General features: G+C 35.4%; 1 protein-coding gene across 4 annotated transcripts in view; it reads left to right on the forward strand.

Annotated features, from left to right (window-relative positions):
• The window catches only part of LOC123538339 (syntaxin-17-like), a 131,749-nt gene that overhangs the window by 60,402 nt on the left and 53,849 nt on the right, over positions 1-17,498 (forward strand). The gene's annotated exons all lie outside the window — the stretch shown is intronic.

The raw sequence follows: 17,498 nt of genomic DNA on the forward strand, positions 1-17,498 counted from the left end.
AAGGCATATAGCTTTGAAACTTATTTTTTCTTTTTCTAGATCAATTACCAACCTCACTGGGTCAAGTCCCATAACTCTGAGATGTATTTTGGGCAAATTATGCCCCTCTTTGGACATAGAAAATTCTGGTTAAAGTTTTGCATGCAAGTTACTATCTCTAAAACTAATGCAGATATTAAGTTGAAACTTCACATGTGCCTTCGGTGTTGTATATTAAAACTAGTTGGTAGCATCAAGTCCCATAACTCTGACATGCATTTTGGTGAAATTATGTCCCCTTTTGAACTTAAAACTCTTTAGATATTTTAACATTTTGGGTAATATTTTCCTGCTTCTTGGACAATATTTCGAATAGTCGAGCATTGGCTGTCTTACGGACAGCTCTTGTTAATGATTTCTTCTTATGAATTGCTTGATGGATCTTCATCAGACTTGGTCTGTAATATCATTCAAGGTCTTCTTCAAAATTTGTTCGGTTGAAGGGGTGGGGGGGGGGGGGGGCGCTAAATTGGCTGCTAAAAATGGGGCTGCTAGGGTTAAAAATAGAAGTGCCTTTGAATGACTTTTTCTCATGAACTGATTGATGTGTCTTCTTCAAACCTTGTCTGGAGCATCATTATAAGGCTTTTTACCATGTTTGTTCAGTTGGGGTACTTGACCCCTTTTAGGAGCCACTAGAGCTTGAAATAGAAATACCTTTAAAGTATTTCTTCTCATGAACCGCTTGATGGATCTTCATCAAACTTCCTAACATCATTATAAGGCCCTATGCACTTGGCCTCTTTTAGGGCAGCTACAATTAAAATAGAAATACATTTGAAGGATTTCTTTGATGGTTGTGCATTTTTGGTGCGTGACAGCAAATTATAGAAAAACCCGTTGAATAAATAACTTTCATTATAATGAACAGCTTAACCCTTTACTCCATATACATTTAGCCTAATTAGGCTTATCATATCCATACAGCTTTACTGATAACCAGTACACTATCTCCATACAGGATATTGGGGAAAAAATGCAGAATTTATACCTGTGTTATTCAATTCAATATTACTATATTAAATATTGTTTTAAACAATTAGTAACCAACATAAAGTTTTTTCAAAATTAAATTTTCTTCCTAATGGTATATTTTACATAAAAGTGTGATAAATATTTCTTGACATACAATTAAACTTAAAACCCATTAGTTTACTTTTCTATAATAATTTTAGCTACTTTTCTATTGATGGTACTGATTTATTTCTGCATTATTTACATATTAAATATTATTTTTCAAATATTTCTGGTGTAAATACACTTATTTTATTAGATTCAAGACAAAGGCTAGCAAAAGTGGGATTTCTTCAGGGATTTATCAAGTAAAGGGCTTTTAAAAAATAATAAAAAAGAAAGGAAAAACCCATTTGTTACTGCCAACTTTTATTTTTGTTTTCTTTTTATTATTATTTATGACAGTATTGTTACTTTTTATTTGATTCTTTTTTTTTTTTATCCTAAACAATGCTGTTCACAGTTTTAAAGCTAACTTTGGCTCAGTATATTTAGCAAGAATATTGATATATCACAAAATGATAAGTAAGTTTAATAAATATGATAAAAACCTGTTCAAATACCAACATATATCAAATTAAAGGAAGAGCTGAATACGGTCTGCGTATCACATGAATAAGGGTGTGATAAGAGTCTTTTATGTAGAGAAGTGCTTTTTAAAAGATTTTCCTTGTTACAATTGTCGTCTGTATATGAAAATTGAAATGAGTACTTGTTTGCTTTGATATATTTGTTATAAATTATTTAACTGATTTATTATATATGAATATTTTTCTTTAGTATGATATGCAAATATTGAACTCAGTTGAAATCTGTTTTATTGTATATATGCTATATAATGACTGAATCTCATTACACTGAAATGAAGGTAAGCTGCATAAGGTTTATCTATGTGATATGACTACGGTCAAACTTTGTTTATGAAACAGAAATATTGAAATAATTACAATTGTATGTTTTGCTTGACCTTCACTTTTTATAGGTGTGACGTCATTGTCCAAAGATTCTTAATAGCGAATATGCATTTGTTAAAGTGGGATCAGTTGGCCTATTTTAGAAATAAATAAAAATAATAAATAAAAAAATCCTTTAATTGATTTTTTTCTCATGTATTCTAATCAAACTTGATTTGTAGCATCTTTATTAGGCCCGCAGCCAACTTTGTTCAGCTGGGACATTTGACCCCTTTTAGGGGCTGCTAGAGCTAAAACTAGAAATGCCTTTATACAGCGTCTCATGAACAGCTTGGTGGATCTTTGTCATACTTGGTCTGGAGCATCATTGTCAGGTCCTCTTCCAAATTTATTTATATAGGAACTTGGGCCTTATTAGGGACCGCTGTAGCTAAAAGTAGATATGCCTTTCTTCGCATTAACCACTAAAATGTAATGGATTTTTTATAAAACTCGATGTGTAACAATATCGTAAGGTCTCCTGCTATTTTGCTACAAATGTGGATAGTTACCAATTTAGCTAAAAATATAAACACGTTTAATGACCTCTTCTCATGAACTGCTTCATGAATCTTCATCAAACTACTGCTGTATTTATTCGTCTAAGGATAAACGAAACAAAATTGCAACCCTACGAAACCTTTGCAAAAAATTAAAAGTGAACCATTTAAATTGTTAAAGTCGGTGTTTAGTTTTGCAATTTGAAAAATGTTAGATGAAAGATGAATGTTAGATGAAAAATTCATACACTTCTTTCCTTATTACAATTTGCCAACCATCATTTTTAAAGATATTTCTTGTTTAATCTATCATAAAGTCCAATTTTTATGCCCCCAAAGGGAGGCATATAGTTTTTGAACCGTCTGTCCGTCTGTCGGTCCGTCAGTCTGTCAGTCTGTCCGCAATTTTCGTGTCTGGTCCATATCTTTGTCATTGATGGATGGATTTTCAAATAACTTGGCATGAATGTGTACCACAGTAAGACGACGTGTCGTGCGCAAGACCCAGGTCCGTAGCTCAAAGGTCAAGGTCACACTTAGACATTAAAGGATAGTGCATTGATGGGCGTGTCCGGTCCATATCTTTGTCATCGATGGGTGGATTTTCAAATAACTTGGCATGAATGTGTACCACAGTAAGACAACGTGTCGCGCGCAAGACCCAGGTCCGTAGCTCAAAGGTCAAGGTCACACTTAGACTTTAAAGGATAGTGCATTGATGGGCGTGTCCAGTCCATATCTTTGTCATCCATGGATGGATTTTCAAATAACTTGGCATGAATGTGTACCACAGTAAGACGACGTGTCACACGCAAGACCCAGGTCCATAGCTCAAAGGTCAAGGTCACACTTAGACGTTAAAGGATAGTGCATTGATGGGCGCGTCCGGTCCATATCTTTGTCATCCATGGATGGATTTTCAAATAACTTGGCATGAATGTGTACCACAGTAAGATGACGTGTCATGCGCAAGACCCAGGTCCGTAGCTCAAAGGTCAAGGTCACACTTAGACGTTAAAGGTCATTTTTCATGATAGTGCATTGATGGGCGTGTCCGGTCCATATCTTTGTCATTCATGCATGGATTTTAAAATAACTGCGCATGAATGTGTGACACAGTAAGACGACGTGTCGCGCGCAAGACCCAGCTCCATAGGTCAAAGGTCCTAAACTCTAACATCGGCCATAACTATTCATTCAAAGTGCCATCGGGGGCATGTGTCATCCTATGGAGACAGCTCTTGTTTTTATATAAATCCATTGAAAAAAAAAAAAGTTCCGCTTTCTAAATCTCCTGGGAAATGCGGAAACCTAAAAAAAAAATTATAGTACTATTTTTAGCTTACACAAATTCACAATTTGTAAAAATAAGTACTATTATTAGCCTACACAAATTCATAATTTGTAAAAATAAACTACCTTGATCAGGCTAAGTTTAGCTCAAGATGAAACTTTCCAAACAGTAATTTTCCATTAATACACTACCTCATTTTCAGGTTTAAATTACCATCAAAAATTAAGTATAAACCAAATACTTTTTTGACAGATATCATTTGTACATGGTTTAAACTTTACAAAAATGCTTTTGTTGGATTCCTTGATGTTGTACTTTATTCGTAATTTGCTTTTAAACTTGAAGGTGTTTAAAAGCGTATCTATCAGGGATGGGTTAGAGGTGGTAAAAAGGGTATCTGTCAGGGAATGGATAGAGCTAGGTGGTAAAAAGCGTATCTGTGGAGTAAAGGGTTAAAGGATTTTCACCAAACCTAGTTAGAAGCAAAGTCAGGTGGTTAAGGTTCTGTTCAGGTGAGTGACTTAAATGGGCCTCTTGTTTATACTAAACACAGCTGTTACCATTTGTTGTTTGGAGTGTCATACATGTATTCAAGTTGAAATAGTCAATATAAGGTAAGAGACTTAGGGCCACCAGGACCCTCCTAATCACTGTTCATAAGTTTGTTCATTGGTTAAAAATTGTTGTTCTTTCAGTTCAGTAGTGATAATTTATTTTAGCTCACTTGAGCAAACAGTACTCAAAAAGTATTTTTGTGATTGCCCTTTATCAGTGTATTGTCATTGTCCATTGTTAACAATTTCACTGTTAACTCTATAGGTCACAATCTTAATGAAACAGGGCCAGAATATTCCGCTTACTGAAAGTACAGATGAGTTGGAAATTGGGTGACTAGGGTTTAAAACTGGGTGACTATTTCAGATAATAGAAAAACCTTGTTGTACCCCCCAACAACAAAGTTGTAAGGGGGGTATACTGGTTTCAGGTTTGTCTGTCTGTCTGTCTGTCTGTCTGTCCATCTGTCCGTAGACACAATCTTGTGCACACCATCTCTCCTCATCCCCTTGACACAATTTAATGAAACTTCACACAAGTGATCAGTAACAACATTAGTTGTGCATGGGGCATGTTAGGTTCTTTCAGAAAAAAAAATTGCAGAGTTATGGGACTTTGTTTTTTGTTACTATACTATATACAAAGACACAATTTTGTGCGCACCCAGGGGTTCCATTTGACCCGGGACCCCGGGTCCGGACCCGGGAGATTTTCAAAAGACGCTCAAAGGACCCGGCAGAATACTTGCCTGTGCGTCCTTCGGGACCCGGGGGCATTTTTCTTTGATAATCCTTTCTCTAATCATTAATTTCCTTCAGTAAAACTATTTCCACGATAGACACGTGTATTCAAAATAAACACTCGCGGTCATGCCCTCCTGCCTTTGATCTCTGCTAAATCCCGCCCTTTCTCCTGTAGACATGCCTCGCTGATGTTACGTCACGGCGAGTGCACATAGGTAACAAGAATCAATGAAGTGTTGAAATTAATTGATAAAGCGAATCCTGTATACTGTCAAAAAAGGCGCCAATTATTAAATTATCGTAAGCAGCTGATTACCGAGCATGTGAAAAGTGCCCTGCAAGATTTTTTCATGCCAACTTTAAATTAGACAATTGTTTAGTGATCATATCGTTATTTCAAGAAGAAACGTCACAAATTTTGATGAATTTCGAAAGCAAAAATAAGTTTAGAATGTCCGTTCACGGGTCTAATTACACCCGATGTCAAGAAAACATATTTCCAAAATTCCTAAAAAAAAACCTGACTTTCAATGCAGTTTTTCATGATAAGCAGCATCATTATTTGAGGAACTATCACTGATTTAGCTTAGTTTTCCAAATAAACTGAGCAAAAACTACTTTCTGATGACAGTCTGAAAGTGTACCAGTATTCGGATAGTACATTTTGGATACATTTTTATAGTGTTATAGCACTGTTCTATTATTAAAAATGAAATGAAATATAAAAAGAAAAGCCTAATCAAAATAACATGAATTTTGATAAATATTAGTTTACAGTATGAGACTATATGACCTGAAACTGACATTTTTATTATGCTGTAACTTGATCTTGGGTTTATTGTTTTCTTAGGTAAAGATCTAATGTATGAATAAAAAAATATATTCAATTATATGGACGTATTGGGACAGGACTCCTGTATTTTGGAAAAGGACCCTTCAAAATTTGGGCCCAAGGGTCCTGGGACTCTTGGGTTTTCGGGTCTAGTGGAACCCCTGGCACCATCTCTCCTCATTCCCTTGACACAATTTAATGAAACTTCACACAAGTGATCAGTAACAACAGTAGTTGTGCATGGGGCATATTAGGTTCTTTCAGGAAAAAAAATTGCAGAGTTATGGGACTTTGTTTTTTGTTACTATACTATATACATAGACACAATCTTGTGCGCACCATCTCTCCTCATTCCCTTGACACAATTTAATGAAACTTCACACAAGTGATGAGTAACAACAGTAGTTGTGCATGGGGCATGTTAGGTTCTGTCAGAAAAAAAAATTGCAGATTTATGGGACTTTGTTTTTTGTTACTATACTATATACATAGACACAGTCTTGTGCACACCATCTCTCCTCATCCCCTTGACACAATTTAATGAAACTTCACACAAGTGATTAGTAACAACAGTAGTTGTGCATGGGGCATGTTAGGTTCTTTCAACAACAAAAATTGCAGAGTTATGGGACTTTGTTTCTTGTTAAACATACTATGTACATACAATCTGCATGGTGCACGTTACGTTCTTTTAGATAAATATTCTGCATAGTTATGAGACTTTGTTTATTTGTTACTATACTGTATACATACAGTCTATATACATACAGTCCACGTAATTATGCAATTTTGTGTGAGTCAAATTGCAATGTACTGTGTCAGTGCATGCGGGGGGTACATTCATCACCTTTAGTGATAGCTCTAGTTAACACTCCAGAGGCCACCTTTTCTGCCAGACCTTCTTAAAAAAAGTTTAGAAATTTCCCGTGCAGAAATATTTTCCTGTTCTCAGGAAATCCCAGGATTACCCTGGGATATCCTGGGATTCTTTAAGCAAGGCTGCAAGAAAGTCCTGAAGACAGGACTTTAACACTAAAAGACAGGACTTTTGATAGAAAAAATGTCCTGTTCACAGGAAAAAGACAGGACTTTTTTCTAAAAGATACAGATTGAAAGATGGTAATTAATTTGAAACATGATCTTGTAATGGTCTAGTAAGTTAATTACTTCCTGGTGTTGAAGACCCATGTTTTGGGAGAAACTGTATAATTAAGCAGTTGTGATTGCGGTGTTGTCAGTGTAACAGGAATATATTCTACATTTATGGTAAGTTAGCAAATTATTTCTGTATAAACTTTTAGAAATAACACTAAATGTACTCCTTCATTTAATGATTTTACAAAACAATAAGTTATTAGAAAAGTATTTTTCTTTAAAATTAGTCAGAGCATTAAAAACTGAAATGTGTTACTACAGTTTAGGTTATTTGTACGTTTGATCAAAGACAGTTTCACTCTAGTGAACATATCATAGAATAAGAAGAGCTTTTTGGTCAATATGAAGCTTATAATTTGATGATTATAGACTAAATAGTAGAATTTTCGCCTAGTTTTTTTGCCATGAGTGCACATATTTGAGCTGATTTATGATGTGCCAAGAAATTCATATTTCTGCTATGACAGATTGTATTGTTTCAATGTACATGCTTTTAACTACAAAATATTTTTTAATATTAGGCAGTGGTAATCCTTTTATTGAGTCGGCTAAAGGCTGAAAGCCTTTTGACGAGTCCTTGCTATCCAACGATTCTCTAAACGGACCAGATAACACAGGGAAGGGATGTAGTTCCATAAGATTTCTCAAACTTCAAACAGTTCACTGCATGAATGAAGTTAAGTTGTGTCAATTCCCTTTGCTATGACCAATATACGATGTAATCTGTCATATTTATGACTTGTAATTGTGCAATTCTCGAATGTAACTCATTAAGCATAAATGTGCATTTTAAGAATTGCGCAGGCTTACAAAGCTTGGGTAACATCCAGCGAAAGACAAAAAATAGTTCCAGCAGGGCTCCAGATAAGATGCGTATTCGCGTAAATTACGTATAGAAATAATGCAAATACCATGTCTAATAATTTCTAAGCGTATAAAAACGTATATAAAATTACAGAAACGCACACAATGCTTTTTTAAAAACAAAATCTGAATTGTCTGGATGCGTTAGGTAACATAGCCGATCAGCCTTAATTCTCCCACATTGAACGTAAACACGCATCGTATGATTTCTATAAACTTTGCCTGGGTTGAATTTTGCAGTCAGTAAACGGATAAATTATCGGAAGAAGAAGCTCTTACTGGTTTGTTTAGTTACTACTGATATTAAAAATGATTTTAATTCTTATTTTTTGAGAAATAAACAAATCGGCGAAACATTAAATTGTATTTTCTTGTAGTTTTTAAAATCGAAAGTAGATCATCTATGTTTGGCGAAACGAAACAACTTTTTTATGAAAAGATTTAAATAAGAGGTAATTTAACCATAAACTTCAATGTCAGATACTGCCAATTGCTGCTAAATGTCTTCGTATCATCACAATTTGTAAAATATATTGTTCAAACTGGAGAAAAGTGTAATCGTATCCGGATATAATATTTTGGGTAAATATCGAGCTGTGTTACGAAATTTTAAGAAAAAAACTAAAAACAAACTGAAACTGGTAGACTATACTGTCAGTACATCAATCATTAGCCGACTCAGGCCATTCAGGCCTTTGATTCTTACTGTTAACATAAATACTATTAAAATTTAACAGTCAATTTGTTGACTGTATTTCCCGCCAAAGTGAATTTCAAAACATGTTTACAAGGTACATGTATTAAATTGCATGTACTGGGGTTTCCTGAAGACAGGACAATTGTCCTGAGATTTCCTGACATCAGGAATTCCTGGGATTTCCTGAAGACAGGACAATTCTCCTGAAATTTCCTGACATCAGGAATTCCTGGGATTTCCTAAAGACAGGACAATTGTCCTGGGATATCCTGACTTCAAGAATTCCTGGGATTTCCTGAGAACAGGACAATATATACTTTTATTTCCTGACATCAGGAAATCCCAGAACATTCCTGGGATTTTCAGGATAGCAGGATTGGAGTTCCGATGTCCTGTTTTTTTCTTGTTCATAGGACAATCCTGGGATTGTCCCATTCCCATTTAACGGTGTGAAAAGTCCCAGGACTATCCCAGGAATTCCTGAGATATTTTCAGGACATTATCCCAGGATAGTCCTGGGACTTCCTGGGATAATCCCAGGATTTCCTGTTCCTTTTTGAAAATTTTCGCACGGGATGCTTGCCTCTGAGAATCTAAGTCATATTCGAAACTAGATTACCTATGGTCAAAAAGTGTGTCAATGTGTCAACTCAGAGAAAACTTTGATGAAACTCTTGAGGCCACATATTCTATATGATTATTTGTATGAAATCTAAGACAAGTCTAAACTGGGTTGTGTGAGGCACAAGGTCAGTTGAATGAAAAATCTTGTTTACATACCGGCTGGATTAGGAATTTTTTACCCATTTAATTGTCGAAATTGAGAAAGAAACAGTGACAAATCAAGTAAAATTGGGAACATTTAACATATAGTTGTAATAGTTTAAAAAAATTTTTTTTAAGTTTTTCAGGTGGACATTCAAATTTAAAGTATCCCCAAGTGAAATTTAGGAATTATTTTTCAGGATTTTATCTAAGTTGCTGATTCTTAAAAGGACTTACAGAAATAGTCCAACTCTCCATTAAATGTCATGTGTTAACTTTAATTTACACTACTTAAGTTGTTTTTAGCTCACCTGTCACATAGTGACAAGGTGAGCTTTTGTGATCACCCTTCGTCCGTCATCCGTCGTTAGTCCGTGTGTGCGTGCGTCCGTCCGTCAACAATTTCTTGTCTGCACGATAGTGGTTTCATTTATGATTTTATTTTAACCAAACTTGCACACAACTTGTATCACCATAAGATCGCGGTTCCTTTCTTGAACTGGCCAGATCCCATTATGGGTTCCAGAGTTATGGCACCTGAAAGGGCCAAAATTAGCTATTTTGACCTTGTCTGCACAATAGCAGCTTTATTTATGAATTGATTTTTACCAAACTGGCACACAACTTGTATCACCATAAGATCTTGGTTCCTTTCTTCAACTGGCCTGATTCCATTTTGGGCTCCAGAGTTATGGCCCCTGAAAAGGCCAGAATTGGGTATTTTGACCTTGTCTGCACAACAGCAGCTTCATTTATGATTTGAATTTAACCAAACTTGCACACAACTTGTATCACCATAAGATCTTGGTTCCTTTCTTCAACTGGCCTGATTCCATAATGGGTTCCAGAGTGATGGCCCCTGAAAGGGCCAGAAGTAGCTATTTTGACCTTGTCTGCACAATAGCAGCTTCATTTATGATTTGAATTTAATCAAACTTGCACAAAAGTTGTGTTGCCATAAGATCTCAGTTCCTTTGTTGAACTGGCCAGATCCCGTAATGGGTTCCAGAGTTATGGCCCCTGAAAGGGTCAAAATTAGCTATTTTGGCCTTGTCTGCACAATAGCAGCTTCATTTATGATTTGATTTTAACCAAAGTTGCACACAACTTGTATCACTACAAGATCTTGCTTCCTTTCTTCAGCTGGCCAGATTCCTTCATGGGTTCCAGAGTTATGGCCCCTTAAAGGTCCAAAATTGGCTATTTTGGATTTTGCAGCCTCTATATATAGAGACTTCATTTATGGTTTTATTTGATACAAACTTCCAAAATATCTTCAACAACAATAAATCTTGGATTCCATGACAAATCAGATCAATCATAGGTTCAGAGTTATTTTATATCTGATTACCTCCCTGATTGTAATCAAAATGGATTTATATCAGTAAGTACTTATAGGACTTATTTGAAATTTCATCATTGTTATTAGTTGGACTGAGACAATCAGGGTAGATAACTATGAACTGATTTTATGTCAAATTACCTCCCTTTATTTCAAATTAAAATGGGTGTATCTCCATAAATAATGAAGATACTGATCTGAAGTTTCATTTATGTCACAGATTTATTTGGTAGATCTTCTTTTGTTCACTTACAATATTTTTTTTTTAATTACTTCCCTTTTACGTTACTATAAATAGCTTATTTTTACTAACTTTTTTATTATTGGCCATAAGGAAAAACTGAGACCACTTTTCTGTGGTACAACATGGATGGTATCTCCAATTGTTAGGTGTATTTTGACATATATATATACCTTGTAAGAATTTTTTTTTCTTTTTGGTTAAATTTCTTCGCTTTGTTGTTCCTGTCCTTTGGACTTAGATATTTTTTCTGAGGACCTTCTTGTCTGCAAGTGCAATGATAACAGGTAAGCGATATAGGGCCATGATGGCCCTCTTGTTTCAAGATTTATTTCACTGTAACTATAATTAAATTGTCCAAAAAGTATAGAAAATATTAGGTAATGGAAATACATGACATTCAGTTTTAATAGTTCAAGAACTTTCTGTCAACAAGTTTTTGGAACTTTACTCAGCGAATGTTTGAAAGTTTTTGCATTCAAAAACATACAATTTACAAACATTGTGATGATGTGCAGATAGCTATATGTTAATTAAAGGGAAAGGCAATGTTGTTCTCATGTAAAATCCATCTGCTGAGATTTCGTATAACATTTAAAGAAGTGAAAGAATTTTAATAATCGATTTAAAAATGAGAAAGTTATAAGCATTTAAATCTTTTTTTTCAAAATGGTGGCCATTTTGTTTCCATGGCAACAAAAAACAAAATGGCAGATTTATTAAATTTCGAAATACATATCTGAACTGTATTTACTTATTTCTGTAAAATAATTTCTCTTCTTTTTCCAGCTGTAATGAAAGAAATTACCATGTTTTACATCTTACACTCAAGAAACATTATGAAATTAATCTATTTAAAAAGTTATCTGCTGAATAAAGAATTCAGCAGTGTGTAAATGACATCATAAACACACTAAAATGGCCACCTCCATGATCAGCCATGTTTTTGAATTTCAAACTGCCGTATCTTTGTCAACAGTGATCCAATTTCCTAAAATTGGTTTGACTTCCTTAGTGTACAAACTTACTATGGAACACACTGGGGGAGATATATTGTTTTTGCCCTGTCCTTCTGTCTGTCCATCACACTTCATTTCCAGTGAACAGTTGGAGAACCATTTGACCTAGAACCTTCAAACTATATTGTTCAAACTGGAGAAAAGTGTAATCGTATCCGGATATAATATTTTGGGTAAATATCGAGCTGTGTTACGAAATTTTAAGAAAAAAACTAAAAACAAACTGAAACTGGTAGACTATACTGTCAGTACATCAATCATTAGCCGACTCAGGGCCATTCAGGCCTTTGATTCTTACTGTTAACATAAATACTATTAAAATTTAACAGTCAATTTGTTGACTGTATTTCCGCCAAGTGAATTTCAAAACATGTTTACAGGTACATGAATTAAATTGCATGTACTGGGGTTTCCTGAAGACAGGACAATTGTCCTGAGATTTCCTGACATCAGGAATTCCTGGGATTTCCTGAAGACAGGACAATTCTCCTGAAATTTCCTGACATCAGGAATTCCTGGGATTTCCTAAAGACAGGACAATTGTCCTGGGATATCCTGACTTCAAGAATTCCTGGGATTTCCTGAGAACAGGACAATATATACTTTTATTTCCTGACATCAGGAAATCCCAGAACATTCCTGGGATTTCAGGATAGCAGGATTGGAGTTCCGATGTCCTGTTTTTTTCTTGTTCATAGGACAATCCTGGGATTGTCCCATTCCCATTTAACGGTGTGAAAAGTCCCAGGACTATCCCAGGAATTCCTGAGATATTTTCAGGACATTATCCCAGGATAGTCCTGGGACTTCCTGGGATAATCCCAGGTTTCCTGTTCCTTTTTGAAAATTTTCGCACGGGATGCTTGCCTCTGAGAAATCTAAGTCATATTCGAAACTAGATTACCTATGGTCAAAAGTGTGTCATGTGTCAACTCAGAGAATAACTTTGATGAAACTCTTGAGGCCACATATTCTATATGTTATTTGTATGAAATCTAAGACAAGTCTAAACTGGGTTGTGTGAGGCACAAGGTCAGTTGAATGAAAATCTTGTTTACATACCGGCTGGATTAGGAATTTTTTACCCATTTAATTGTCGAAATTGAGAAAGAAACAGTGACAAATCAAGTAAAATTGGGAACATTTAACATATAGTTGTAATAGTTTAAAAAAATTTTTTTTAATTTTTTCAGGTGGACATTCAAATTAAAGTACCCCCAAGTGAAATTTAGGAATTATTTTTCAGGATTTTATCTAAGTTGCTGATTCTTAAAAGGACTTACAGAAATAGTCCAACTCTCCATTAAATGTCATGTGTTAACTTTAATTTACACTACTTAAGTTGTTTTTAGCTCACCTGTACACATAGTGACAAGGTGAGCTTTTGTGATCACCCTTCGTCCGTCATCCGTCGTTAGTCCGTGTGTGCGTGCGTCGTCCGTCAACAATTTCTTGTCTGCACGATAGTGGTTTCATTTATGATTTTATTTTAACCAAACTTGCACACAACTTGTATCACCATAAGATCGCGGTTCCTTTCTTGAACTGGCCAGATCCCATTATGGGTTCCAGAGTTATGGCACCTGAAAGGGCCAAAATTAGCTATTTTGACCTTGTCTGCACAATAGCAGCTTTATTTATGAATTGATTTTTACCAAACTGGCACACAACTTGTATCACCATAAGATCTTGGTTCCTTTCTTCAACTGGCCTGATTCCATTTTGGGCTCCAGAGTTATGGCCCCTGAAAGGCCAGAATTGGGTATTTTGACCTTGTCTGCACAACAGCAGCTTCATTTATGATTTGAATTTAACCAAACTTGCACACAACTTGTATCACCATAAGATCTTGGTTCCTTTCTTCAACTGGCCTGATTCCATAATGGGTTCCAGAGTGATGGCCCTGAAAGGGCCAGAAGTAGCTATTTTGACCTTGTCTGCACAATAGCAGCTTCATTTATGATTTGAATTTAATCAAACTTGCACAAAAGTTGTGTTGCCATAAGATCTCAGTTCCTTTGTTGAACTGGCCAGATCCCGTAATGGGTTCCAGAGTTATGGCCCCTGAAAGGGTCAAAATTAGCTATTTTGGCCTTGTCTGCACAATAGCAGCTTCATTTATGATTTGATTTTAACCAAAGTTGCACACAACTTGTATCACTACAAGATCTTGCTTCCTTTCTTCAGCTGGCCAGATTCCTTCATGGGTTCCAGAGTTATGGCCCCTTAAAGGTCCAAAATTGGCTATTTTGGATTTTGCAGCCTCTATATATAGAGACTTCATTTATGGTTTTATTTGATACAAACTTCCAAAATATCTTCAACAACAATAAATCTTGGATTCCATGACAAATCAGATCCAATCATAGGTTCCAGAGTTATTTTATATCTGATTACCTCCCCTGATTGTAATCAAAATGGATTTATATCAGTAAGTACTTATAGGACTTATTTGAAATTTCATCATTGTTATTAGTTGGACTGAGACAATCAGGGTAGATAACTATGAACTGATTTTATGTCAAATTACCTCCCTTTATTTCAAATTAAAATGGGTGTATCTCCATAAATAATGAAGATACTGATCTGAAGTTTCATTTATGTCAACAGATTTATTTGGTAGATCCTTCTTTTGTTCACTTACAATATTTTTTTTTTAATTACTTCCCTTTTACGTTACTATAAATAGCTTATTTTTACTAACTTTTTTATTATTGGCCATAAGGAAAAACTGAGACCACTTTTCTGTGGTACAACATGGATGGTATCTCCAATTGTTAGGTGTATTTTGACATATATATATACCTTGTAAGAATTTTTTTTCTTTTTGGTTAAATTTCTTCGCTTTGTTGTTCCTGTCCTTTGGACTTAGATATTTTTTCTGAGGACCTTCTTGTCTGCAAGTGCAATGATAACAGGTAAGCAATATAGGGCCATGATGGCCCTCTTGTTTCAAGATTTATTTCACTGTAACTATAATTAAATTGTCCAAAAAGTATAGAAAATATTAGGTAATGGAAATACATGACATTCAGTTTTAATAGTTCAAGAACTTTCTGTCAACAAGTTTTTGGAACTTTACTCAGCGAATGTTTGAAAGTTTTTGCATTCAAAAACATACAATTTACAAACATTGTGATGATGTGCAGATAGCTATATGTTAATTAAAGGGAAAGGCAATGTTGTTCTCATGTAAAATCCATCTGCTGAGATTTTGTATAACATTTAAAGAAGTGAAAGAATTTTAATAATCGATTTAAAAATGAGAAAGTTATAAGCATTTAAATCTTTTTTTTCAAAATGGTGGCCATTTTGTTTCCATGGCAACAAAAAACAAAATGGCAGATTTATTAAATTTCGAAATACATATCTGAACTGTATTTACTTATTTCTGTAAAATAATTTCTCTTCTTTTTCCAGCTGTAATGAAAGAAATTACCATGTTTTACATCTTACACTCAAGAAACATTATGAAATTAATCTATTTAAAAAGTTATCTGCTGAATAAAGAATTCAGCAGTGTGTAAATGACATCATAAACACACTAAAATGGCCACCTCCATGATCAGCCATGTTTTTGAATTTCAAACTGCCGTATCTTTGTCAACAGTGATCCAATTTCCTAAAATTGGTTTGACTTCCTTAGTGTACAAACTTACTATGGAACACACTGGGGGAGACATATTGTTTTTGCCCTGTCCTTCTGTCTGTCCATCACACTTCATTTCCAGTGAACAGTTGGAGAACCATTTGACCTAGAACCTTCAAACTACATAAGGTGGCAGGGCTTATGGAGTAGATGACCCCTATTGCTTTTGGGATCACTCCATCAAAGGTCAAGGTCACAGGCTTGAACATGGAAAACCATTTCCGATCAATAACTTGAGAACCACTTGACCTAGAATGTTGAAACTTCACAGGGTGATTGGTCATGCAGAGTAGATGACCCCTATAGATTTTGGGGTCACTCTTTTGAAGGTCAATTTCATAGGGGCCTGAACATGGAAAACCATTCCCAATCAATAACTTGAGAACCACTTGACCCAGAATGTTGAAACTTATTAGGATGATTGGACATGCAGAGTAGATGACCCCTACTTATTTTGGGGTCACTCGATCAAAGGTCAAGGTTACAGGGGCCTGAACATGGAAAACCATTTCCAATTCATAACTTGAGAACCATTAGGCCCAGAATGTTGAAACTTAGTGGGATGATTGGACATGCCAGGTAGATGATCCCTATTGCAGCCAACCATCAGTGTCTCTTTGACTTTTGCTCCTGTCCCCTATTGACTTCTTGCCTATATGACTATACATTGGGGGAGACATGCGCTTTTCTACAAAAGCATCTTCTAGTTAAAATATCATTTTAGTTGGGATTTTTAGCTCACCTGTCACAAAGTGACAAGGTGAGCTTTTGTGATCGCGCGGTGTCCGTCGTCCTTCGTCCTTCTCTGCGTGCGTGCATCTGTAAACTTTTGCTTGTGACCACTCTAGAGGTCACATTTTTCATGGGATCTTTATGAAAGTTGGTCAGAATGTTCATCTTGATGATATCTAGGTCAAGTTCGAAACTAGGTCACGTGCCATCAAAAACTAGGTCAGTAGGACTAAAAATAGAAAAACCTTGTGATCTCTCTAGAGGCCAAATATTTCACAAGATCTTCATGAAAATTGGTCAGAATGTTCACCTTGATGATATCTAGGTCAAGTTCGAAACTGGGTCATGTGCTTTCAAAAACTAGGTCAGTAGGTCTAAAAATAGAAAAACATTGTGACCTCTCTAGAGGCCATATATTTCAAAAGATCTTCATGAAAATTGGTCAGAACGTTGACCTTGATGAAATCTAGGTCAGGTTCGAAAATGGGTCAAGTGCCATCAAAAACTAGGTCAGTAGGTCAAATAATAGAAAAACCTTGTGACCTCTCTAAAGGCCATATTTTTCATGGGATCTGTATGAAAGTTGGTCTGAATGTTCATCTTGATGATATCTAGTTCAAGTTTGAAACTGGGTCACATGCGGTCAAAAACTAGGTCTGTAGGTCTAAAAATAGAAAAACCTTGTGACCTCTCTAGAGGCCATATATTTCATGAGATCTTCATGAAAATTGGTGAGAATGTTCAACTTGATGATATCTAGTTCAAGTTTGAAAGTGGGTCACGTGCCTTCAAAAACTAGGTCAGTAGGTCAAATAATAGAAAAAATTGTGATCTCTCTAGAGGCCATATTTTTCATGGGATCTATATGAAAGTTGGTCTGAATGTTCATCTTAATGATATCTAGGTCAAGTTTGAAAGTGGGTCACGTGCCCTCAAAAACTAGGTCAGTAGGTCAAATAATAGAAAAACCTTTTGACCTCTCTAAAGGCCATATTTTTCATTGGATCTGTATGAAAGTTGGTCTGAATGTTCATCTTGATGATATCTAGGTCAAGTTTGAAACTGGGTCAACTGCAGTCAAAAACTAGGTCAGTAGGTCTAAAA

The sequence above is a fragment of the Mercenaria mercenaria genome, chromosome 18, assembly GCF_021730395.1.
Source record: "Mercenaria mercenaria strain notata chromosome 18, MADL_Memer_1, whole genome shotgun sequence".
Taxonomy (NCBI): domain Eukaryota; kingdom Metazoa; phylum Mollusca; class Bivalvia; order Venerida; family Veneridae; genus Mercenaria; species Mercenaria mercenaria.